Below are 25,328 nucleotides of genomic sequence, written 5' to 3'. Positions count from 1 at the left end.
AAAAAATCAATAAAATCTTTTTTTTAAAATTTAAAAAAATTCTATAAAATGTGATATATATGACTATTATTCTGCCATAAAAAAAAGAAAACATGCCTTTCATGACAATATGGATGAGTCTTGATGGCACTTGCTAAGTAAAATAAGTCAGACAGAGGAGAAATACTATATGTCCTCATATCTAACAGCTGAACTCATAGAAATAGAGAGTAGAATGGTGGTTGCCAGGGACTGGGGGCAGAGGGAGGGTGAATAGATGTCAGTCAAAGGATACAAACTTCCTGCTATTAGATGAATAAGTTCAGCACGGAAACTATAGTTAACAACACTACTTTGTACTTGGGAAATTGCTAAGAAAGTCATTATTAAATGGTATTGCCACAGAAAATGGTAAATCATGTGAGGAGATGGATATTAACCTTGTTATTCCATTCACTTTACAATATATACATGTATCAAATTATCTCATTGTACACCTTCCACTAATGTGGTATGTCAGGAATATTCAATAAAGTTAAGGGAAACAGGTTTACTAGTGTTTTCTGACTATTCAGTGTAGATAGTTCTTTGTCTTGAATTAGTTCCCCTTTTTTGAGGGGAGAGGGAAATGGGTTTTGGCAACACTTTTAAATTTTCCTTCTTTCTGTTAAACTATTATTTGCTTGACAGCCTTTCTTGATCTACCATTTCAGTTCCATTGAGGGGGAAAATGTTTTTTATTAACTTCAAAACCCCTTTCTCAAAGCCAGTCCCCTCTGGACGGAGAGGCTCGCCCAGGAAGAGAACCCTGACTCACTTGGGAATGCCCAGCTAACAGGCAGTGGGTGGGTGTGGAGACTGTGTCCCCAGCAGCAGCATTCTGAGAGGGAGCAGGGTGAGCAGGCATCTGGCATCTCCATGAGAACAGCCTGGGCTCTTTCGTGTCTTCTGAAGGAGCCTGGGATCCCACACCAGGCAGAACTGATTCACTGCCTGTGAGATATTTAACCTCACATGGCCTGTTCCCTTTAACATACAATAACTGTGAAAATTGAATAAGGTAGCATGGGAATGATCTTTCAGCACAGTGCCTAGCCCCTTGCTGTCATGCAATGAATGTCCACTCCTTATTTAACCATGTATAGAGGAGGGATGTGAGCAAGAGCAAGGACAGATTGAAGGCTCTTGGGGGGAAATGCTAAATCTCAGAGCAGTAGGGCTATTTCTCTCCATCCACTCTCTTTCCCTCTGCCTCTTCTTTCCTTCCTTCTCCTCCTGAACAAATACCTACAAGGTGCAAAGTGCTTAGAACAGTACCTGGCCCTCAGTGATAATTGTTGTTTGTAGTCGTTGCCGTTGTAATTATCATCCCACCATCATCATCATCACCACCACCATCATCATCACCATCGTCATCATCATCACCATCATCACCATCAATCTTGTCATCATCACCACCATTGGCATTATTCCCACACCGTCATCATTGTCATCATCACCAGCATCATTGTCATAATTTTCTTCCTCCCAGCCCATTTCCTCCCTCCAGAGGCAGTACTTTACCTGTACCTGTTTCTGTAATGCTGAGACTGGGAGCTAGTAAATTACATTTCCCAAATGCCCCTGCCATCTGGTCCTTGTTCTGTTCTGCCAGTGAGGATACTGTCTGAGGGAAACACTTTATATTTGCTTTCTCTTTTCCTGCCTTTGGCAGTGTCTCCAGAAGATGCTTTGTCCCTTTGGGATGACCTCGCTTTAGCCACAGCAGCCCCCTCTGTGGTGGTCATGGCACCAGCAGATGGCTCTCTTGGGCCTTCCAGCAGCAGCCCCTCCTTGTTATGACTAGGGTCATCTCTCTGGGCAGGGGCAGTTCCAGCACTGAGCAGGGGGCATCCCAGAGGGGCATGCACTCCTGGCACTGTTCCCCCCACCCTGGGGATGGTCCCTGCTTCCTGCAGTCTCTCATCTCCAGGTTATCACACTTTCCCCTTTTTGTGTTCTCAGCCTTGCAACACCTTTAGAACTAGTTCCTTGTATTGCATCGTCTCTTTGAACTTGCTAATGTGGTTCTACTTTCCTACAGGAGCACTGACCCTTTAAAACAGTGACTCCTGTCTGTCCACAACATGGGAAGAGGAATTATAATTTAGAATCAGAGCCTTTAGGATTAACCACTTTCTCTTGTCTTCCCAGATTAGAACATCAGCAGATGGAATGGAGCTCATTCCAAACCCACTTTCTCAAAGTTACCAAAAGAAGAAAGTGGGGTATATGTATCCACTTCCCCCTCTAAACCCATTCTGGATGTCCACAAAGGTCTCCAAAATGATTCTTTCATCCACTTCCATCAGTGTGCCTCTTCAGAAGGCCAACACGCACTTTGCCTGTGCTTGAATTCTTAGGATCTTCTATGGGTGTCCTCCTCTCTCCTCACCTCAGCATTCACCTCCTCATTTCCCATCATTGCCAAATGCATCCTGAAGGAAGGGCCTTCCCTACCCAATACACTAGCTTCTATAATGATTTTTGAAAAGCTGATATTTTCTGAGTATTCTACTCCACCATGTAAGTCTTATTTCTCAGCTGAGAAAACCATGGTGCAGAAAATATTATCCTCTCTCCATGATCACTGAGACACTAAGTGCTGAACCAGGGATGCCAAGCCATTCAGCCAGATTCCAAAGCTCGTAAACTTAACAACTGTGCTATTCGACCATCCATCTGTCCGTCCATCCGTCCAATAGTTAATGAGAGTTTAGCACGTGCCAAGCACGGGGATAAGCACAGTGATTGGGAGTCAGAAGTCCTCACGTGAGACATACAGAGAGCGTTCCATCCAGCGACAGCCCTGAGAGAGTGGGGGCTGAGACCCGGGTGGAGTGATGGAGAGGAGGAGGTGGAGGTCTGAGCAGGCTGTGAGTGGGGAGCAAGAACAGGATGCAGAGGAACTGGGAGGTGAGAGAGGAGTCAAGCAGGCTGCAGGCAAGCTGGAGGGGAAGCTGGTCTCTGCTGCCTGCTCCCCAGGGATCATAGGCGGCAGCCTCCAGGGACAGTGTAGGCGACTGAAATGGGCAGCATGTTCTATTGATGTGGGACCCACCTTCCCTCAGCTTCTCGTTTTCCTCTTTCCTCAGGCTCCTTCTTTACCTTAAGGACAGCAATGAAATAAACTACATAAATCATGTAACTAGAACATCTTTAACCAGATTTTAAATTTCTGGGAGAAATTCTCAAGTCAGCCATCTTGCTTCAGTGTAGAGTTACGTAAAGGAACCCTAAGTGTCACTCTGTTGGGTAACAAATGGAATTAGGGAGCCTCATGCATCTTCTTGAATCTCCACAAATGCCTGGCCCATGATGAGTACTTGGGGTGGTGGTGGGAGGGGATAGGGATTTTAACTTCAATCTGTCTGACTCCATAGCCCTGAAGTCCCTTTGCCTGAATTGCTGTTTTCCTGGGTCTGTCCTAACTTTTGACAAATAACAATGGACCCCCACATCTCAGTGGTTCGGAGCAGTGATTCATTGTGGCCTTGAAGAGACCCCATTGGTGTCACCTGGGAGCTTGTTAGGAAGGCAGATTCCTAGTCTCTCTTCAGACCTGAACCAGGAGCCCCATGGAGGGGCCCCTGGGTCTTTGCTTTCTGAGCCTCTGGGTGTTTTGGGTCACACTGGCATTTAACAACCACTGGCCAGAATGATAAAGGTTTGCTTCTCATTCTCCTCAGGAACACTAGGGGTTGACCGTGGCTATATCCTGCATCATTGTACATTGCCAGCATGTGGAACAGCCCCTGTGGGGACCACAAAGAGAGCCACGGGGAACCCAGAGCTGACTCTGAAACCCGCTCTGAGGTCACAGGTGCCAATCACTTCCAGCCCAGCCGCTGTGCTCAGCGACACTAGGGGCCATGGGCAGAAACAGAACCCTGTCCCAGGGGGGCCAGAGGAAGGGAAAGAGGACTATTGTCTTATTTTATTTCTTCACTTTTCTATACATTTACAAGTGATGGGAATAGTAATGTTTTTAATTTTCTTTCAATAATATCCATGATAACTTTATTTTATGATTTTTTTTTGAGTTTTTCTTTTTTTAATTGTTTGCTCAATCCCCCTACCACCACAGCCTCTTACTCTCCAGGAATGTTTTGACAAACATTTTCAGGGTCAAGGAGCAACCACAGTGTCATAATGTTTCCCATAGTTTGGGCTGCATGACAGTTTTTATGATCCCGCACTACAGCACGCTGCGGGGTCTGCCTGTATTGGAAGGACAGTGGTGCCTACCACATACATTCCTCTTCCTCTGCTCAGGGTGCCTCCTTAGAAACCTCGCCCTGAGTTTCCTTATTTACTGTTGTCCTGCCACAGCCCCCTCACCCCATACCCCATTTCCTTTTCTTCATAGCGCTCACAGCAAGCTGAACTACTCCGCTGGTTTAATTGTTTTAAAATTTATTATCACATAAGCTTCATCAAAACAGGAACTTTGTCTATTATTCTTCACAGCTTTCTCCCCAGAACTCAGAGCAGAACCATGCATGCAAATGTTCATTAAACATCTTGGGATATGAATGGGTTGCTCTCCCCTGAGAGAGAGCAACCAAACTGCTATTAAAAAGTAGCTGTTTAAATATAGCTGCCTTTGAAAGCACAGCCGGGCCTGTCCTGAGTCTGAGCCAGGAGCTGGGGAAGGCAGTGAGAAGGCTCCCAGTCTGATGGGCAGACACCATGCAGCGTGCATTCAGGTCTGCTGGGCAGGCACTGGCCATTTAGAGCTGCTGGTTTGCACTTATGATTCCACGTGGTGTCCAGCTTCGTTCTCCCCTGCTGGGAGTGTACCCACATTTGGAAGGAGGGTCCCTAACTCTTCTTATTTTTTAAATCACTACCTGAGGATATGCTGCTGCTGTTGTTTTAGGGAGAAGGAGAGAGAAAGAGAAAGAGAGAAACATTGATGTGTGAGAGAGAAACATTCCCCTCTTCCCCATTGGGGATTAAACCCAGACCTAGGTATGTGCCCTGATCAGGAATCAAACCCATAATCTTCGGTGTACAAATGATGCTCCAACCTACTGAACCATACGCTGGGGTCACCTACCTCTTCTTAATGAGATGGATTAGATATCCTGGGGAATGCTTTATTCCCATCTCTAGAAAGGTTAATATTTGGTGAGATTTGACTCCTTAGGGCAAAGAATTTCACATGGAAGTGATAAAGAGAAACTAGAAGTTAACCAGCTCTTTTTCTCCTTCAAAGGGTTATAATATATTGGGGTGTTGTGTGCATTGAAGATTAATTGAATTATTATTATTGTTAATTATATTCATATATTCATTAATATATTCATATTCACATATTCATATTGTTTATTATATTCTTATTTAATAATCCTGGCAATCTTATGAGATAGTTATAAATATCTCAACTTTGCAGACAAAACTCCTAGATTCAGAGAGTTTGAATTATTTACTTAAAGCCACCCAGCGAGAATTGGGATCCAAACTGAAATATCCAGACTTCAAGTCCGGGAATTTTATACTTTTATATACTTTACAGATGTTCAAGAAAGACAATGGCTCAGGCACAGGGGTAGTGTCTAAAGAATGAGAAAGCTCTGCCTGACAAAATTCTTTCTCTAACAAGTCAGAATCCTAGAGTAATTCTAAGATTTTAAATTGTATCTTAGTCCTTCCTGCTTTAAAGTCTCTACATTATCCTGAATAGCCAGTGGCATCCCCCTTTTAAAACTTAAGGAAGCTGCCCAGCCAGCATGGCTCAGTGGTTAAGCATCAACCTATGAACCAGGAGGTCTCGGTTCAATTCCATGTCAGGGCACGTGCCCGGGTTGCAGGCTCGATCCCCAGTGTGGGTCACGCAGGAGGCAGCCAATCAATGATTCTCTCTCATAACCGATGTTATTACATCTCTCTCCCTCTCCCTTCCTCTCAGAAATCAATAAAAATATATTTTAAAAAGTTAAAACTTAAGGAAGCTAAAATTGACAGACACAAAGTGATTAAGGTCACAAAGTGTAGAAGGACAGATGTTGAAACAAAACAACCTCAGTTAGAATTACAGCTTTACTCCTTGCTGGCTGTATGGTTTTGGAAAAGTCACCTGACCTTTCTTAGCGGCCTCGGCCTCCACACCACATGCTCCTTGCAGCAGAGGCCTCACTTCTCACTTTGAGCATATCTGGTGATTGAGAAGTTCTTGTGGATGTCCTGCTGGTTACCTGCTAACTGCCCCCCCTTCCCCACAGTGCTTCCTGGCTAGCAGCACCCAGTTTTGTTCAGGCACCAGGTGGACAGCTCATCCCCCACACCCTCCAAGGGAGTCAGGGTTGGTCCAAGCCAGTTATGACAATAGAATGCCTCTTTGACCAAGATTGCTCCGGAAGATGTCCTAGGACCCATTTCTGGACGATGGGATGAAAGAGGGAATTTGCTGGCTGCTTCCCTGACAAAAGACAATGTGTGATGGGCAGAGGATCTTTTCTATAGCTGTCTCTCTCAGCCCCACTACCCTCCCCCGCCCACCCCTGGCTCCTTTCTGTTTGGGTTGTGCAATTCATTCATTTGAAAGGTATTTGAGTCCTTACTATGTGCCGGGAATGAAACTACTAAGATGTCTAGAGACAATAGTGGACAGGGCAGAGAAATCACAGTCTGATGGAACTTATACTGGAGGAAGGCAGACAATAAACCAGTTAAGAATTAATCTACAGTATGTCAAGTGATGAGAAGTGTAGTGAAAAAAAAATTAAGTAGGGCAGATAGAGATGCCGTGCTATTTTATATGATGTGATTAAAGAAGGCGTATTCTCTCCAATCAGGTGACCCTTGAGGTTGAAAAGAGGTGAGGGAACAGATAACTGGTGCAAGAGAAAGCCGGGCAGAGGCCAGCATCTCTCAGGTGGTGGTATGATTGGCATGTCGGAGAAATTAAAAAGGGTCTGAGTGATTGGAGCAGAGTGAGCTAGGGCTTGAACTTTTGAAGCATGACCCACAGGGAGACATAAATTTTATATTGGGACACACACACGCATAGCCTGAATTTAAAGTTTTGCAAAAAAAACCAAAACAAAACAAAACAAAAACAAAAACAAACAAAAAACTTACCTTTACTATGTGCAATGCACTCTGATATCACCTGTTCTCCTTTATTCTATTTCATTAAACAATTCTGGTCATGTCTATGAAAATTGATTAATAACCTACTAGTGAGACAGAACCCACAGTTATGCTGATGTGGGGTGAGAGTTTTAGGAGTCAAGATTATAGAGACAGTAGGAGGGCCAGGAGATGGGCTTTGGGTTCTGGAAGGGAGAGGAGTGAGAGGAAGGATGTTAGAACATTTAGAGTTAAGGAGTGACTTGTGTTTTAAAGCATAACTCTGGCTGCTCTTTGGAGACTCTTCCTATATAATAAAAGGCTAATATGCACAGTGACCAAACAGCGGAACGACCAGTCACTATTATATTCACTGACCACCAGGGGGCAGATGCTCACCGCAGGAACTGCCCCTGGTGATCAGTGTGCTCCCACAGGGGGAGCAGAGCACTGTGCAGCCAGAAGCTTGGCTGACAGCTTGTGAGCACAGAGGCAGGAGCCTCTTCTGCCTCCATAGCAGGACTAAGGATGTCCAACTGCTGGCATAGGCCAACTCCTCATAACTGCCAGAGAGCACAAGCCAGGCTGAGGAATACCCCCTCCCCATCCCCATGCACAAATCTCATGCACCAGGCCTCTAGTGTACTATAATAGGCCAAAGGTAAAGCACAGAAAAACAGTAAGAGGCTGCTGTGATAACCCATGTTAGAGATGATGGTGGCTTAGAGGAGATGGTGAGAAATGATCGGTCTGTTAATCTATTGATATTTCAAAGATAGACCAAATGGGATTGGATGTAGGATAATAATAAGAAAGGTAGAAGCTGGGTGATTCAGTTGGCTGGAGTATCATCCCATACACCAAAAGGTTTTGTGTTTGATCCACAGTGGGGGCAGATAGGGAGGCAACTGATCAATGTTTCTCTCTCTCATCGATATTCTTCTCTCTCCCTCCTTCCTTCTCTCCCTCTCCCTCTAAAATCAATGAACATATCCTCAAGTGAAGATTTACAAAAAAAGGTAGGTGCTGAGGATGATTTCAATGATTGGGACCTGAGCAACTGGAAGAATAGAGTTGCCATTTACTGAGAAGGGCCAAGGGAGGAAGAATTGGGTTTGGGGGTGGAAGTGAGATCAGTTTGGGGTGCATACACTTTGGAGACATCTCATTGGAGATGCCAAAAAGTCAGATTTATGTTTAAGTCTGGAATTTAGTGCTGGAGACATCCTTTCGAGGGAGAAATTTACAAATGGGGCTTAAAGCCCTACATGATAATATTTCTTAGGGATGGCCTAGGAGCTATAGAACAATGAGGTCTAATTCCTGAGCTCGAGGCACACCAACATTGGGAGGTTGAAAGGAATGAGGAGAAGCCAGCAGTGGGGACTGATAGGAAGTGAAAGGGGGACCAGGGCTGAGTAATGTCCTGGAGGCAAAGTAGGGGTCTGTCTCACAAAGGGGCTGGGGTTGGCATGTGCATCGATGCCACTGGCTGATAGGCTAAGTAAGAGCCCTGAGGACTGGCTGTTGAATTGAGCAAAGTGGAGGTCATTGGTGACCTTTGAAGGAGCAGTGCCAAGGGACAGGGTTCGAGAGAGAACAGCGGGAGGTGAAGGAGAAGCAGAGAGTATGGGAAGTTATGTTGAGTTTCATTGTAAAGGGGAACAGAGAAATGGGATGGTGATGACCAGGTAAGGATGTGATACTTACAGCTGTGACAGACTCTTTCGGCCACAAAGGAAAGGCCAAAAACACTTGGAGACATTGGACAGAGAACTTCTTGCATTGATGAGGTGCTGCCTTTATGAAGCAAACAGTAATTCTTCCTGTGCTTTAAGTTGCTCTCAGTCAAGCACCCTATTACTTGCAGCCAAGTGCATTCCAGAGGAAATGACCCCAAATAACTGCTTTCCTCTAGCTGTTAGGGTCTTGGCCCCAGGAAGTGTAGTTTGGGGGTTGGGCATTGGAGTGAGTTTCTGATGGGCTGCTGACCAGCTGTGTGTTTGGGCAAGTGAACCTACATGAGCTTCGATTTCTTGATCAAAACAATGGGTTTTATAATTGTTCTGAGTCTATAGGATTGCTTAGAAGATTAAGTTAGAAAGCACATATGCAGCACTTTGAAAATTGTAAATGTTCAATAATGTAAGCAATTATCATTACTTTATAGAGCCTGCACTTAACAGCTCTGCTCGGGGAAACCCCTCACTCAGCCCACTCTTTGGAAGATCTACAAAAGCCTACCAGTCCCTGGCCTCCCTGGTAGGGCAGAGAATGCTGAACACAATGACCTTGAATGAATTTATAGGTGAGGGCCCAGGAACCAGAAGGGGACCTGCTGAGCTCTGTGTCCTGGAAATGTCCCTGCCAGGGGCAAAGGGCCCCCCAGTGCTCTGCACAGGTGTGACCATCCCTCCCTGCCCCGTGCCCCCTCTGATAGACTCACTCACAGCGGCCAATAGAATATCCAGGTCCTCTGTGAGCTCCTAAGTGCATTACTGCTGAGCAATGCTGCCTCAGAACAATTAAATCAAATGACAATTGTCAAGAATGTTGGCAGCTCTGTGGCTGGCGATTGCCAGGCTCCACTTCCTCTGTGGGTTGGCACCTGGAATTCAGAATTGCCTGCCTGGCTGCTGGCCCCACTATGTCCCCAGCCTCCAGAGGGATGGGCCATATAGTCCCCAAAGCACACCTGGCTTGCCTCAGGCTCTGGAACTAACAAGCTGCTTCATCAGTGGGGGAAAAAGTCTTCAAATACAGAGCTTCGCTGAGGATATCATGTGACCTGCGTTCCAGCCCAGAGTGAGGCTGCTGCTTCTGACCCAGCAATTCCAGTTCTTGTCCCAGGTCTTGCTTTGTCCTCCCACCCAGACCAGCGCCCTCTCACCTGGCCACCCTCCTTTCCCCAGCTGAAGCCTCAGTTCAGACTCCCCCTGAGCCACTAGGGCCTGTTTTGTCCTGAGCTGTGGAAGGCACCCCATCTATTGAGTCCTGGCATTGCTTTAGGAGCTTTCTATATTTTATTCCTTGTATGGCCCATGTCAATCATCTGAGGAATGTCAAGGCAGAGGGACCAATGACATTCCTGAAGGCATACACATGGTGAGAGGGAGGGTTGGGTTTTGAGGTAAGGCAGATTTTTTTGTGAGCGTGAGATGCATCCAAACAATTGACTTCTCCCCCGTGCCCATTGCTTTCCTTTCTCCTTGCCTTCTGACAGGTAGATTCTGGAAACCTGATCAGGGATGGTGATCATACATACAGCAGCAACACTGGAATGAGAACAGCCTCTCTCTTTATCTCTGTCTCTCTTTTTGTCTTCTCTCTCTGTCCTCTCCCTCTCCCTGCACCTTTCTTACATGTTGCCATGTGTTAAGTGTGGGGGTTGGTCTCTGGGATTGGGGTAGATTTCCCCCTCCCAGGTTTCAGCTGAATACCTCTTCATTCTTCAGTTTAATTGATGAAAGAGCTCTGCTCGTGGCTTTGGGCACAAGCCCAACTAATACAATTTTACTGAGTTTTCCCATTTGTCATCATCCCCTGTGAATGTCTCTGCCTTGGGAGGAAGCCAGGGCAGCTGGATCAGAGTTTGTTTTGGGTTTCAAAGATCAAAACCTTGTGATGAATTCCTGAACATCACATCTGTCAGGCTTCAAACCCATGGCTGGGAATGAACAAAACTAAGAATAACAGAGGACATTGAATGCAGCAATCAAGGCCTGTCCACCACCTAACACAGCCCAGCTCCGATGGGATCTCCTAGGCATCATAAAACGCTAAGCATTTGCTCAAACATGCCTTCGGTCTCAGAAAACTCCACCCGTGAACTTCCTCTGGATATTTTACAGTGGCTTGCAATTTCTTAACATTTCACTGAATAAAATACCTCCACTTCAATAATGGGAACATACAAAGGCTTTTCAAAGGAATACATTTAACCAAGAAGCTTTCTTTTTATGTTACTTTATTTTTTAACTCCAACTGTTGGCTTTTAATATCTGAGATTTGGATTTGTAGTTAGGGATTTCTTTATGTGAGGCCCATTCATGTCTGTGGCGGGGAAAAGCTTGGGTTTATTAGAAGAATAAACTGGAGATTTGCTCTCTGTTGGGTTGGTTGTATAGAAAATGAGGAAAGCCATAAGCCTGAAAGAAGTCTCTCGATGTCTCAAAGACACACACTCCCCCCTCCTTTTTGCAGAATCTGAGGACTTGCTCATCCAAGGAGAGATTTCCCTCCAAATTCGGCCCCGAGCTCACCCCCATCTGCCTTTCCAATATTACTTGCTTTTCTGCACAGCATTCATCAAAGTCAGTTTTCTGAGAGATTTAGGATCTGCTCTATTCCAGACAAATACTTATCTTGATTCTGGGATGGAGATTCTGGCCTGATTCCAGAGCCTGTTCCCTTTCATAGCTTAGCACAAAAATGTGTGGCAGGGAGAAAATGAGGATTGAAGTTAGATTCCAGTTGTATTTCCGCCCTCCCATTCCATGATGTTGGGTAGGGCATCATATAGGTGAGATGATGTGTTTAACAAATAAGGCCCCAAGTCCAAGTGACATTGTTCCAGATATTTATTTCTTGTTCACTTAAGAGTCTGATATTTGTGTTCCTTATTATCGGGGATCTTCCATGTGGTGATCCAAGGACTCAGGCTATGCCCATGTTGGGGCTCCACACTCTCTTAAGTTTCCAGGGCTCCCTTCATTCAGTCTGCACATGGCGGAATAAGGGTAGAGAAGGTATAACCACTTCTGAAGCAACTCAGCCTGCAGGTGACACATTCCGTGAGCATTGTTGTCACTGGTCCCCAGCAAGGTGAAAGGAGAACTTGAAATGTAATCTTTGGCTGGTGAGCTACTTTTAAGAAATAACCTATACTATTGAAGAGATAACAAAAATCTTTGGTGGATGGTTAGTTATTTCTAAACCTCTCTAAGTCTCCACTTATCTGAGAAATGAAGCTCTGAAAGAAGTTAAATAAATTATCCAAGGTCACACACACAGTTGGGAAGTGAAGAGGTTAATACTAAAAGCAATATCTCACAGCAAATATTCTACACTGAGTGGCCAGATTATTATGATCTCTGAAAACATAATAATATGGCCACTCTGTGTGTGTGTGTGTGTGTGTGTGTGTGTGTGTGTGTGTATGTGTGCATTTTAGAGGCCCAGTGCATGAATTTGTGCATGTGTGGGTCCGGCTAGCCTGGCCAGGAGGAGGGGTCATAGGTGGTTGGCTGGCCTACCTGCTAGTTGAACCCCTGGTAGAGGGGTCAATTTGCATATTAGCCTTTTATTATACAGGATATACATTGAGTGGCCAGATTATTATGCATTCAGAGATCATAACAATCTGGCCACTCAGTGTATATTGTTACAAGCAGACTTCACAACATCAAAAAATGTTTCAGGCCAGTGTAGACCAGATCCTCTCTCTTTTATTCTCACCCTTTAATATAAATTTAGGAGGAATATTTTGAGTTGCTCAACATCTAGCTGTCTTTATAAAACAAAGTAGATGGTAGGGTCTAGTAGTATATTGAATAGTACCTGTCAAATATTCATGTCCACTCAGAACAGCAGGATGTGACTTTTTTGGAAATACGGTCTATGCAGATACAGCTAGTTCATGATAACAAGATGAGATCATCCCTGAATTAGGGTTGTCCCTATATCCAATGACTGGTGTCCTTTTAACAAAAAGAGAGGACACTGAGGCTCAGGGAAGGAGGCTGGGGCAGGGACTGGAGTTATGCTGCCACAGACCAGGGAATGCCAGGAGCCATCGTAAGTTGGAAGTGCCAAGTTTCTCTTCTAGAAACTTCAGAGGGTGTGTGGCCCCACTGACACCGTGATCTTGGACTTTTGGCCCTTGGAAATAGGAGATAATACATTTCTATTGTTATGAGTCACCAAGCTTGTGATCATTTGTTGTGGCTGTCCTGGCAAACGAACTTTGGCATCACCAGGAACAAAAGGCGTGAGGGTGAGGGGATCTCCCTTTCACTCAGAAGGAGCTATAAGCAGGAGTTCTAAGCAAGAGGCTTTGGCCTGAGGCAAGGAAAGAGCAGTGTATGTTCCCATCTATGATATTTTAGTGAGCCCTGGTAACAAATGAGGGGTTTTGCTTCACACATTTGGGAGCCAGCCACCTCTGTGGGCTCTGGAGCTGGCATCTTGGGCATGTCTTCCCAGTGTAGCATTTCTACTGCAGCTGAGAGAACACGCTTGGCATTAGACCTGGGCTAAGTCTCTGTTGTTACTGTACTCTTTATGGGATCCTGGGCCCGTCAGTGACATTCCTCACAAATGGGCACAATCATTACCCTTCCTTGAAGAATTCAGTGACAGAGTATGAGCAAAGCATTCTTCTTAAAGCTAGCCCATAGCAGGCACTCCAATCGATAGAAGTTTTGAGCTTCTTTCCTCTCCTCATCACTTATCTGGGCCCCTGATTTGCTCATTATCTATTTTCAACAGCTTTTTAGATTTTAACCAAATCTAAGTATTGGTGAGGAGCAAGTCTGTCTGGATCACTGTTACACCTCTAGCACCGGACAGTAGTGGTGGGACAGCTCGTTGAATTTGCTCTGGTCCCAGATCCAAGTTCTGTGAGCATAGGGGCCCTGTGCTCTTGTTCACCTTGTATTCCTATGGGGAGTTCCTAGGACTGGACAGGAAGGTATGTGTAGGGAACAGTGTTTGGACTGAATTATTATGAGGCTGAGTGAGAATGGGGGAAAGGTCTTTGGGTCCAAATAGAGAAGAGTTTGAGATGAATGCATTTGGGGGTCTTTAAATTGTGGAGAAGTGCTGGTTTTCAGAATCGAAGCACTCCATTATCTCTTAAACTTGTACAGATAGAGATTTATGAGAGTCTGTTTCAAGGAATGTCTTCAGGATCATTGACTCCAAGAAATTGTGCAGCACAAACCATTTTCTTTTTGGAAAGATGGATTAAAAGGTCAGTGCTTCTCAAGTCAGTAAGATAATTCTCTCTCTCTCTTTCTCACTTTCTCTCTCTCTCTCTCTCTCTCTCTCTCTCTCTCTCTCTCTCTCTCTCTCTCTCTCTCTCAAAACTTTCTGGGGAGAAGACTCTGGATTTGGCTGGGGCAGAGTGAGCAGGCACTGCTCCCAGAGTCTTGGTTCTGACTTCCTGTCTCCTGCAGACCTCTGCCAGTCCCCCATGTCTGTCCTGCCTCCTGAGCCACATGCTCCTCACTGTCTGTGGCCATTTCCACTGGGGCTACTTCCACCTCAAGCCTGACAGCTACAAAGAGGATTCAAAGAGTGGAAGTTGAAAATTCAGGGTGGTTTGCATCCTCTTACCCAATCTCGCATATCCACTTAGAGTCCATGTTCCAGGGCCAGCTTCTGATTTAGTCTGGAGAATGGGCTTCTAGAGCAGTTGCCCATAAAATGACCTAAACAGTTCTGGGACGGACCGTCAAGCAACTGATCTTGACCTTCACAGATATGTCTCTACCTGGGTCCAAGCTCCTCCCTGGCCAAATTCTAGTCCCTCTGCACGTTTCAATTTTATTGGCTGAAATCTGGAACACAGGCTAAGGACTCTGCCCCTCCTGAGGGAGCAGACTTTCCTTCATGCCTGTGAAATCCGAGATACAGCTTTGATATAAAAATAGAGCGGGTCTCATCTTCTTGGGGTGAGAAGTATTTAAGTTTATCTCAGAGGAAAGGCTGCTGAGTGTTGCCATGTCGATCTTGCTAGAGGTCTATATATCAGATTTTCAGCCCAAGTCTCACCTATTTAAGTCCAAGGTTACTTTGCCTTTGATTCACTGGGCTTTGTCCTGTGTAAATTTTTTAGCAATATCAACTAGGACTTATGTTTATGTCTATGGTAAAGTAGTTAGGAACAATTTCCATGAGGCTAGGGACCATATTTATTTCATCCATTGCTATGTCCCCAGTCCCGAGAAGAGTACCTGGCACAATCAGTGTTTTCCCAGATGCCCCTTCTCCCTCTTAGCCAGCTGTTCATTCTTATTCTACAATATTCAGGATAGGTCTTCTCTATTTCTGGAAGCTTGTCCGCACTCCCCTAGGCCAGTTAAGACACTTCTCCGAACCCTCACAGTGATGTGCTTGCCGGTGGCATGGCACTTTGCTCAAAGATCATCATAGTTTATTTACATGTCTGTTTCATGCAAACTCCTTAAAATCTGGGACAATCTTTGATGTGTCATGTTTGATACATAAAAAAATAATAAGGATGACTTTCTGTGTGGCCTTGGTCCTGATCACACCACATGTTTGGTCCTTGGCCCTCTCTGTGCTCTTTGGACTCTCATATAACTCGGCTGTGATGGTCTGGAAGCAGCTGAAGATGCAGTGGGCTTCTAGCTCGGCTGGGATCCTGAGCCTCCATCCTAACACACATCCCATTCTCTAGGAAGCAGGGGCATGGCTTGTTCTGAATCCAGACGGTACCAGGTCTCTATTTTTTTTTTTTTTTTTTTTTTTTTTTTTTTTTTGCGGGGTCAGGGCAGATACCAGACCTAGAGCTCCCAAAGATGGAAACACTCTTGCCCTTCACTTAGACAAGCAGCCTGGTCAGTCCTGAACTTGACCAGTTGCTAGTGAGATGTCCAGTGACTCTGCATCAGAGAAACGTGGCTCTTCCTAGACTCACTCTGACCTTCTGCCTCCATCTGAGTTGATGTGACTAAGAACTTTCTTGTAGCCAAGTTCCTGACCAAAACATGATACTTGGCCTATGGAAAGGGTACCCATCATTTTGTGCACAAAAATGATAAAAATGGGTTCTATCTATAAAACTTATTCTGTGAAGCTGGTCCTTTGCTTAGGGTGCTCAGGTGCTGACCATAAGCTGTGGACCTGGATTTCGGCCCAGGCTCCCCTCAGGTCCCCAGTGCTATCCCTGCTGGGAAGCCTGCCTCTGGTTGACCTGCCAGAAAGCTGACCCAGACTCATCTCAGGAGCCAGTCCCTTTCAGGCCGACCTGAGCCTATAGGTCTAGTCTTCATATTCTGCTTTGACACATTTGAGCTCCATGGAGAGAAGACAGGAACACCGCACTTACTAAGAGGGAAAGAGGATGATGGCTCACCCTGACTCATCTGGCATCAGCATGGCCAGGTCAGGACATGCTGACTGGGAGGGATGCCTTGTCATTGTCCTGTTCCTGTGAGTATGTGAGCAGTCCTTTATGTTTGTAGGAGCTCTGTTTCTTCCTCAACATAGTCTAGGTTTTATTTGTCCCTCATTTCATTCTCACAATAGCGTTGAACAAAAGGAAGGACAAGTGGCTTTCTTGCAGAAATGTGGTCCAGTGGTCAAGTTGTCCTGTTCCTCTTTGATTCTCGGATCTGTTAATGCCATGTTCTACTGCATGCATTGTTCCCCTCTGCGCTCTGCTACTTCATCTCTCCAGTCCCTTTTTGTATCACCCCTCTGCTCTGCTCCTCTCTGCTCCATTCACTTGGTCTAGCCTGTTTCACTCCTACTGAAATAACAGTAGTGTCAGGCTTGGGCTCAAACCCCAGTTCTGCCTCTTATGAACTAGGTGGCTTCACTTCTCTTGGCCTCTGCCCCTTTATTGTAAGGTGCAGAGAGGGTGAGAACAGAATGATGGGTGCAAATGAAAGATGGTTACAAAGTGGGAATCCATATGCACATGACTGGGTTTTTATTGTTATTATGCAAAAGGCTCTATGCTCACCATGGGCAATTTCAAACACTAGAATATAAGGTGTTTGTAGTCTAGCATCTTGCAATTCATAAAAGGGGATAATGTCTATATACTTATGAAATGTATATGGCAAATGTGTTGAATCTTATGAGAAGTACAAAATAAAATGAAAATCAGACAACTAACCAGGAGGGTGTGAATGTGTGTGCATGTGTGTGAGAATGTGCATATGCACATGTGTCTTTACACATGTGCATAAGTGTATACATGTGAGAGACCTTCATGAAGAAGGGAATGTTTGAGCTGGGCCAGGAAGTAGGATGAAATTTTGTCAGACAGATAGAAAGTGGCAACAGAAACTTTTCATACGTTATCTCACTTCTATGAGCCTCAGTCCTCAAATGTAAAATGGGAAAATAATGTCCACTTCATAAATTAAGTAATAATAATAACGGTGAATGCCTATATAGAACATATACTTATTTGAGCCCTTTTAAAATGAAGTACATACATTATTTCATTTAATTATTAGGACAACTTTATGAATTAGGCACTATTTTCATCGTAATGTTACAGTCCAGGCAACAATAACACCGGATAACTAAGTGTCTATGGTTACAGAGTGTTGTGGAGAATGGAGATAGATGTGAAATGCTTCTCTAGGCCTGGGTCTCTAAGCCATGAAGCCGCCTCCTCTGGGGAGGAGTGCAGGTGGGCTAGGAGTCTCTTTGCATCTCAGCGTGTGCTTGTTCTTATTCTGCTAAACAAATGTTTAGCCTCTCCCCATCAGTTCTGAGTCCCTACTCCAGAGCCTGGGTGGTATCTTAGCAGAATGGATGGCTATCAAACATGTTTGCTAAGCCCTTGTATATGTGCAAGGGCTTCCTAAGTGCTAATTTGAAATTAGAGTGCATCTAAGAAAGGATATTTGTCACTGAGCCTTTAATAAGTATGCTCTGTGAGCGTTTCTGCTGCAAAATGGAACAAGGAGGAAGTAGTCACAGCCCCAAACCTATTTCAGTTATAGCTGTCCCAGGGATAGAAAATGGAACCAGTGGGAAAGGAATTGAAAATCACCCCCAGGGAGGAGGTCCACTTTGGGCTCAGATACTCACTTTCTTCCCATTTCCGAAAAAGTGGAAGATGTTAGACAAGTGAGACTTGATCAGGAATCAGCTGCATGTTAGCAGAGACTATGGTGGATGAGTTGTGCAGGAAGTACCTTCAGTAGAGCAGCAGGATTTTCCAAACCTTTGGGAGGGTTGGAGCAGTGGCCATCCATCTGAGGCTCCAAGAACACTGCAGGATAACCCTGCAGAACCTGCCTGCCCATGTTGCTGTTGTTTCTGCCACAAACAAGAATTTGAGGAACCAAGAAGGTCCAACACTAGGACTATTGGCTCCAAGAAACAAAGACTCTGAGCTGCTCCTTGGGGGTCTGGAAACTGGCATGGTGGCTGCTCCAGACTGCTTGCAGCACAGTGCCTGATGCTGGTATGCGTGCCTTTAATTCAGAAGTGCTGCCCTCCAATCTTGACTATCCTGGGCGAACTTGTGAATGTTTATCAGGCCTTTATGAGACTTCATGAGAAAACTCATGGACAGAGCCCAGGAAGGCATTGCCTCTGCCTGGCCCTTCCTTCCTCTCTTGGCCAGACAGTCAGTATGGTTTTAGGTTTGCTGAGCTATGCTTCCAAATCCTTTCATCAACCCCTTTGTCTGCCAGGAGGCTCAAAATTTTCATGATACTCATAGAATATTAGAGCCAAAGGGAATTAGGATCTTTTCATTTTACCACCCAAGGTTCCTGTAGCTGTTTTCCCCAAGAAACCTACTGTGTTGGAAGACTATGTCTAAAAGCATGCATCTGGCCCTAGCTGGTTTGGCTCAGTGGATAGAGAGTCTGCCTGCAGACTGAAGGGTTCAGGGTTTGATTCTGTTCAAGGGATCATGCCCAGGTAATAGGCTCAATCCCCAGTAAAGGGCGTGCAGGAGGCAGCCAATCATTTATTCTCTCTCATTACTGATGCTTCTATCTCTCTCTCCCTCCCCCTTCCTCTCTGAAGTCAATAAAAATGTTTTTAAAAAGTAAAAGTGTGCATCTGCTAGGCCAGTGGTTGGCAAACCACAGCTCACGAGCCACATGGGGCTCTTTGGCTCCTTGAGTGTGGCTCTTCCACAAAATACCACGGCCTGGGTGAGTCTATGTTGAAGAAGTGGCATTAGAAGAAGTTTAAGTTTAAAAAATTTGGCTCTCAAAAGAGATTTCAATCATTATACTGTTGATATTTGTTTTTGTTTTTGTTTTTTAATATATTTTATTGATTTTGTACAGAGAGGAAGGGAGAGAGATAGAGAGTCAGAAACATCGATAAGAGAGAGTATCAATCAGCTGCCTCTTGCACACCCCCTAGTGGGAATATGCCCACAACCAAGGTACATGCCCTTGACCGGAATCAAACCCGGGACCTTTCAGTCCCCAAGCCGACGCTCTATCCATTGACCCAAACCAGTTTCGGCTATACTGTTGATATTTGGCTCTGTTGACTAATGAGTTTGCCAACCACTGTGCTAGGCAGTAATTAATTTGTATTCATGCTTTATAAAGCCAAAGGCATCCCACAAGGAGACCTTCTGAGGAGCATGAATTACCCAACTGCTTCAACAGAGGCAGGGTTCCACATGGAATAACTATGCATTGTGTCTTAAGTAAAATAACTACTTGATAATTCAGTTGCTTGAGTGGCCTCACCTTGGGTACACACGCGATTTCCATTTGGTTTTTGTAGCTGAATGTGCACATACACATACATTCTTCCTGTGAGAACCCAAGGCCTTGGAGCTGGCTGCATTGATGAGCTCGAGCCAGGCGTGTATGCGACTGAGGCATGTGGACAGGGTAGGAGTGGGGAGATTCTTCAGATGGAAGTTAAAAGGTAGTTGTCCAAGGAAGGCAGGGAGAGTGCTAGGAGGCCCAAACCCAACACAAGCCCTCTCTTCTAGAACTTTCCATTCAGCCTTCACAAGAAGTCTGTGGAGTTTGTACTGGATGTGGAAATCAAGGCTTTCTGATGTCTGCATTTGCACAGCAAAGGCCTTACAAGTTCACATTTGCACATTTGCACAGCGAGTGGGCAGTGGGTCTGGTCTTCCTCGCACTGAGGTTGATGTTCGTTCCACAGGCTGATGCTCCCATGCTAAGGCCCCAGCCACCAGCCTGGTCCCTGTGCTGTCCGGCTCCTACCTGAATTCCTCTTCCCCTCCTCCCCCTCACTTCTAATCTCAGCCTTTCTTACCAGAGAGCCACCTGGAGTCCAGACTGCTTCCAGCAGAGACCCTGGGAATCACCATGGCCACAATCGCACAGCTTCCTACTGTGGCCAGGACATAATAATTGGCGTAATTAGAGCTAAATTACTCTTGTCAAAACACACAAAATTGCTGAGCCAGCGCTGCAGTATCTTCAATCCCTTTGTCCCACTTCCCTCTCTCTCTCTTTCTCTCTCTCTCTCTCTCTCTCTCTCTCTCTCTCTCTCTCTCTCTCTCTCTCTCTCTCTCTCTCTTCCTGGCTTAACTGAGACCCCTGTGGCCCCAAGAAATCCACTCCGGATTGCAGTTTCCAGGTGAGGTGGGAGGCAAATAGTGGCCGCTTACTTCCTGGCAGTTAGACAGGAGGGAACGGGAATGGGGCCTGAGGGCAGAGGGAATGCAGGGGCTGGTTTAAGGTGAAGGCAGGGAAGGCAGCTCCACAGCCTGCAGTTCCAGAGCTTGCAGTTATAGGAATCTGAATACAACAGAGAGGAGGGTGGGAATGGAGAGAGGCAGAGAGAAGGATTGAGAGAGGGGGGTGGAGAGGATCCAGGGAGGGAGGAGGGAAGGAAGGAACTTCTGTTTCCCTTCTGATTATGGTAGTAATGCATGTCAATTTTAGAAAATAGAGAAAAGTATAAAGAAGAAAAAAAAGATTCATCCCAAATACCAGTATGCTGAGGCAACTAGTATTTAGAACATTTTCTTCTAGTTATTCTCTCTCTCTCTCTCTCTCTCTCTCTCTCTCTCTCTCTCTCACACACACACACACACACACACACACACACAGCTCCTCTAGGCTCATTAGGACTCACCCAGTGTTGTATTATGTTCTCTGCCACCTCGCACACAGAGGGCTGAATTTCACTCGCCTACAGGAAAGGAGGGAATATTTTCTCCTTCCAAAGGTGGGCTTTAGGGCTGGAGTCCTGTGAAGGAGAGAGACCCTGCTTCTGGGGAGGGAGCAGGAAGAGGGGCTGGAGGGAAGAAAGAACAGCACCACCACAATCTTGTCTGTACCCATTCTGTCGCTCTGAGCTCTTGGGTGACTTTAGGGAGATGGTCTGAGCAGCCAGATTCCATTTAATTCAGAAAAAGGTCATTTTCTGGAATGTTTTTTACCTTAAAGTTTGTGGAGTAGATTTGTGCTTGCTGCGTGGATGTGATATCTCACAGGGCTACACCATGCTGAATGAATGCCCAGGGCTGTGCATGCTTGCCAATGATTGCTGGGGGTCTTGATCCAGCATCTAGAAGGGTTCAGGAATCTGGAGAAGGCGCTGTGTGTAAATTAATCAAGAGTCCAGAGACAAAAGATAATTTTGGAAGGCATTTGGAGGGGCCAGAGATCTTGGCTAAAGAAACCAAGTTCTCCTGTCTCTCTGGACCCTTTGCTTTTTATTAACACAAATTGTCCTACAGAAAAGGGTAAGGTTTGGTATACAGAATCCATTGTCAAAAGGGGGGAAAAACTGCCTTAGGTTGTTTATGTGTTTGGCCTGTAGGAGGCAATAATATGTAAATTGAAATGCCCTCGGCTGGCCTTCTGGCAGCAAGCAATCATTTATGCATCCTTTTCAGGTTTGGGGAAATGCCCTCAGCCATCTCCAGATGATTCAGCCCTGCTGACATGCTGGAATTGGCTTCCGGCATGTGCTGACTTTCTCTGACGCAGCACAAGTGTTGTCATACTGTTCCTGGCTGGGCTCTGCAGGGTCCGAGGGTAGACATGTCTCAGATGGTTAGCTGAGGAAGGTCAGGATCTACAGCCGTGGCCTCGGGAAAGAAGGGGCTCCTGGGAACCTCTAGGCTTCATGGGGTCCAGTGAGAACAGTAGATTTGCTGCCAGCAGGAAGGTCCCAGGCTGATGCTCCCATAGGACACGGGAATCCTTTGTAAACTGGGCATCCCGCCTGCGGCTGAGTGACCTTGTGCAGTTGACTCAATTGCTCTGTGCCCCAGTTTCCACTTTGTGTAAGAGGGATGATCAAAGAGCCAACCTCAAAAGATGAGTGTAAGAATTAAATGAGAATAATGCCACAGGCCCTGGCCAGGTAGCGCAGTTGGTTAGAGCATCGTCCTAATATGCCAAGGTTGCAGCTTATACAAGAATCAACTAATGAATGCATAAATAAATGAAAAACAAATTAATCCCTCTCTCTCTTCCTCCCTCCCTCCCTCTCTTTCCCTCTCTCTCCCTCTCTCTCTCTCTCTGTTCCTCTCTCTCTCCTTCCTCCCTTCTCTCTCTCTCTCTCAAAAAAAAAATACCTTTAGTGCATGAGACATACTAAATGCTCAAAAAGTAATAAATAATAACTACTAGACCCTGGTTCTGTTTTTTTCTGCCCTAATAGCTGAAACCTTCACATGCCTTTGAAATGCTGATGGGGGTAACCAGGGAGAGTGGTTACTTCTAATCATAACCTGGTCCTTTCTCTCCCCAAACAACAGCAGCCTCATTCTAGGCCATCAGGTCAATCACACCTCCTCACCCCCTATGCCCATCATGCTGTAGGCCACAACTGTCACTCCCAAAGTGATGCCTTCCTAACCCTCTTGCCCCTCAGGACCCTTCAATTTGCTCTCCTGCCTCCTTCATACTCTCTTCATCCCTTCCCAACACACAACAGTTGCTGAGTGAATAGCAGAGTGATCCCTTGATTCATACATGGCTAGGCTGGACCCATTACAATAGGCACCACTTGTAATTCACTCACCATTGAATCCCCGCTGCCTGGCATGCAGCAGCTTCCAGGAGAGTTGAATACATGAATGTTGAATCGAACATGAGAGGAATGTTACTGTGGGGGAAGAGGTCATCTTCTTTCCACTGGACGAGGGAGTCGCTTGGAGACTTGGGTCTTTCAATCATTAGGAACCAACTGACTTTGCAACACACCTCAGAGTTCTTATGTTTAAGAACCTGTGCTCCACGCCACATTTCTCCCCGTTCTCCCATTTCAATAATGAATGCTGGACAGAGATCTAGTTCCAGAGGCAGAAAGGAAGTCATCTCCCCTGGGCAAGAGAGACAGGCAGCAGGGGGAGCTGAGCTGTGCCAGGGAGTAACGGGTGGCCTGCTTCATGGGAGTCCCTGCTGGTTCCTGCTGCACATTCCTGGTCGGAGGACCCTGGGCGAGGCTCTCTCATTGCTCCTGATACAGATGTTCTTGCCCTTCTGCTAACAGGAAACTGGACATAATTACTGGCCCCTGCACAGCTCCAGGAGCACATTAGGCTGGTGCAGACTTCACTGGGCCACAAACGGTGCTTCTAATTAGGCAGCTGCTGATACAAGGCACTCAGAACCTAGCTCCCAGGCTTGCTCACGCCAGCAGCATCTCCCAGCTGCCAGTGGTCTGAAAAGGGGCCTGGGAAGAGGAGGGGAGGAGCTGGAGCTGGGGAAAGGTGGAGTGCGAGGTTCAAGGTTGGGAAGACGGGATGAGGGGGAGAGATATAGAAAGGAATGAAGAGCAAAGAAGGAAGGAAGGAAGGGAGGGAGGGAGGGAGGGAGGGAGGGAGGGAGGGAGGGAGGGAGGGAGGGAAGGAAGAAGGAAGGAATTCAATCTTCACTTTCTCTGACTAGAAAAAGCAATGGCTTTCATTTCAGAAGGCTTGAGCCCCCATTCTTGATATAATAACCTTGAAAAACAGTTTGGCATGATCTACTAAAGCCTCGTATATGCCCAATCTCTGGCCTATACAATCACTCTAAGATTCATATCTAAAACAGATGAATATACATGCCCACCAAAAACATGCACAGGTATGTTCATAGCAGAACTTTCATACCAGGGCTACACTGGAATGGGCCTAATGTCTATCCACAGGTGCATGGAAAACACACAGCTAGTTAAAAAAAAAAATCAAACAAAAAAAACAGCAGGAGACACTGTTAATGGCAATTACATGGTATTTTGTTGAGCAAAACAAGACAGGTACAGAAGAGATACCATTATGCAAATTTCAATTAAAAAATATATCTATATATATCTCCATCAGTGATGAGAGAGAATCATTGACTGGCTACCTCCTGCATGATCCTTGTTGGGGATCAAACCCACAACTGTGACCTCCTGGTTCATAGGTCGATGCACAACCACTGAGCCACACGGGCCAGGCATAAAATTCTATTGTTTAAATCAAGTTCAAGAACCGGCAAAACTAAACTATGGAGGTGGATGTCAGAATGATGGTTACTTCCTCAGGGTGGGAGATGTTAGTCACTAGGAAGGGGTCTAGGGATGCTCTGGGGACAATAAATGTTTTGTATGTTGATCTAAGTGATTACCGGTACATGGATGAAAAATTATGTAAGAAGTAAGCAAGCTGTATGATGAACTTTTACCTACTTTGTGTAAATTATAACTCAATCAAAAATATTTTAAAGGGAAAAATGTATTTACCAAGGTGATGGGTGAAAAATGCTGTCTGGTAGTTCAGATTTTTATGTTTTTGATGAAGAAAGGAAGAGAATCTTTTGCCTGTATATCTACTTTAAGCATTTATTTGGTGAATTGCCTGGGCACATTTCATACCCAGATCCCAATTAGAATTTTGCTCCTATTTCATAATTTGTAAAGCGCTGTTAAGTAGCTATGCACTCAAGTCCTTGTCTAGTTGCTTGTTGCAAATCCTCCTCCCCTGGTTCATCACCTTCATCATCTCATTCATGATGATTTTTTTTGCAATGATGATTTTTATGTAGAGAGGACTTAACGTTTGAGGTAATCAAATCTGTCTCCATTTTTCTCTTAGCTCTTTCTTTCATTGTCTATTTTGTCCCCCCCGCCTCCCCAAGTGTTCTTACTTTTGAGAAACTGACAGAAGACACTGTAGGTGGAAGAGCAGAGAGTGAGGGGAGATGAGCAAAACTGGGACTGGAGAGACAGCAAGGGATCGGGTAACATGAGTTTTTAGATTCTAGAACACATTCTAAGTGCAACTGATAGTCAGGAAGAGACGTAAGCAGAACAGTAATGCGAATCAATATCTGTGTGATAAAGGTCACTTTGGCTGCTGGGTGGGGGAAGGATGGGAGGAATGCATGGAGAAGACCCATGGAGACAACTTTAGTGGCCCAGGGGAGAGTGGCCTGAGCTGATGAGAGGGCACTGAGAGGAAGAGATAGGGAAGCATTAGAGACCTGATTTAGCACGTGGGTCCCTGGGACTGATGGGCTGGATGTGAGGGTGAGGAGAGAGGCGGGACTGGTTAAGAAGTCCCAGCTGGCTGAAGA

Source organism: Pipistrellus kuhlii, unplaced genomic scaffold, assembly GCF_014108245.1.
Source record: "Pipistrellus kuhlii isolate mPipKuh1 unplaced genomic scaffold, mPipKuh1.p scaffold_m20_p_3, whole genome shotgun sequence".
Taxonomy (NCBI): Eukaryota; Metazoa; Chordata; class Mammalia; order Chiroptera; family Vespertilionidae; genus Pipistrellus; species Pipistrellus kuhlii.
The sequence above is the reverse complement of the archived record's forward strand: the minus strand, read 5'-3'. Positions refer to the sequence as shown.